Source organism: Oncorhynchus mykiss, chromosome 18, assembly GCF_057628025.1.
Source record: "Oncorhynchus mykiss isolate SJ-2025 chromosome 18, ASM5762802v1, whole genome shotgun sequence".
Lineage (NCBI taxonomy): Eukaryota > Metazoa > Chordata > Actinopteri > Salmoniformes > Salmonidae > Oncorhynchus > Oncorhynchus mykiss.
In genome coordinates, this window is record NC_143039.1 from 81,383,625 (window position 1) to 81,385,355 (window position 1,731).

The 1,731-nt window shown below is 48.8% G+C and overlaps 1 long non-coding RNA gene across 1 annotated transcript; it reads left to right on the top strand.

Annotated features, from left to right (window-relative positions):
- The first annotated feature begins 442 nt into the window (after positions 1-442).
- Positions 443-755, top strand: LOC149975657 (uncharacterized). Its single transcript, XR_016488212.1, has 2 exons — positions 443-490; positions 593-755. It is a non-coding gene; the product is annotated as an uncharacterized LOC149975657 (long non-coding RNA).
- The last annotated feature ends 976 nt before the right edge of the window (positions 756-1,731 follow it).

The following is a 1,731-nucleotide window of genomic DNA, read 5'->3' on the forward strand; positions in this document are numbered from 1 at the left end:
CAGTCCTCTGTTGCCCCCTCCTCCTCCTCCTCGGATGATCGGAGGTGGTCCTGTCTACACGGTGCGCCGCATCATGGACTCCAGACGGCGGGGTCGAGGATTCCAGTATTTAGTGGATTGGGAAGGATATGGTCCTGAGGAGAGGAGTTGGATTCCTCGGCGTCAGATCCTTGACGATGACCTGCTTCGTGACTTTTACCGCCTCCACCCTGGCGCTCCGGGTAGTCCGCCCGGTGGCGTTCGTCGGAGGGGGGGTACTGTCACGAATCCCGTTTCCTGAGTCTGTTTTTTGCCTATGTTCTGTCCTGGAGAGTTTTTCCGGCGTCCTGGAACGCACCCTGTCTGGTTGCCGGGCAATGTAGCCAGTTGGGGTTTCTGATTACCCGCACCTGTATCCCATCAGCTATCTGCACACCTGGTCCTGATCATCTCTCCTCTTTATAAGCCCGGACCTGACATCCATTCCCTGCCGGATCGTTAGCCATGAACAGTATGTTGTGCCAGAGTATCAGCCTCAAGTTGGATAGAAGTTGTTTTGTTGTTTGTTACGTATTGCTTGCCTTGAACTTACCTCTGTTTGTTCTGTCTTCAGTTACTCACCCGGATCATTTACCCCATTCCCGCCTGGTCGTCAGAAGATTCCGCTTCCCCATTGGATCCACCTATTTACTCCCATCAACTCATCACCGCTACCCGCTACACCACCTGGATATATCTACCCATTCACTTGTAAATAAATACTCACCTTTTTCCTACTCTCCTTGTCCTGGTCTGCTTCTGGGTTCGACTTTGAAGAATCGTGACAGGGTGGTTGTTGTCCTTGATGATCTTTTTGGCCTTCCTGTGACATCGGGTGCTGTAGGTGTCCTGGAGGGCAGGTAGTTTGCCCCCGGTGATGCGTTGGGTAAACCGCACCAGCCTCTGGAGAGGCCTGCAGTTGCGGGCGGGGCAGTTGCCATACCAGGCTGCCAGGCAATACACCCCGACAGAATGCTCTCAATTGCGCATCTGTGAAATGAGGGTTTTCCCCGACGGGCCGGCCCTGAGGCCATTACACTTCCTACAGTATATGAAACTGTGATTTAGATGAAGCCGTAAAAATAAAAATAAACACAAAATGGAGATTGGAGGCGTGTTGGTTAATTGACCTTTATTGGGCCTTCTGGTTCATTTGAGTAGGGGAATTAAATGAACATGATCATTCAGGCCCAGAGTATTAACAGCCATCCATCCAATCCCATTACATGTATCACCTCCTGATTTAGTACTGCTTTTTATTAACAGCCTTTCATTTTGCAGTGAAGAGAGAGAGGCTTCATTCCAGCTGAGCAGATACAGTAGCATGATTCCTCTTCCTGGTTTATGACCCTCAGGATTCTATTATAGATAGGGAATAGGTTGTGTCTGAAATGGCACCCTATCTAGTGCACCGTTGACCCATAAGGAATTCCTCGACTCCATTTTGGACTCGCATTACTACAGTCTGCAGTATACAGAAGTACTCTAATAGTTGTTCCCAGCTGAACTGTGAACTGTGTTTTGAAAAAGGCTGACGGAATTCCATTGCATCGGTTTTAAGAAATAAATGTCCATTTGTCTAAAATAGGCCTAATGACTTAATTGGCTGCAGGAGTGAGAGATGTTGAATGATATGGCTGAGGCTCTCTGTATATCAGTTGGAGATGGAAGAGGGTTTCTGGGGTGTTAAATGGGGAGTGCTAGTACCATCTT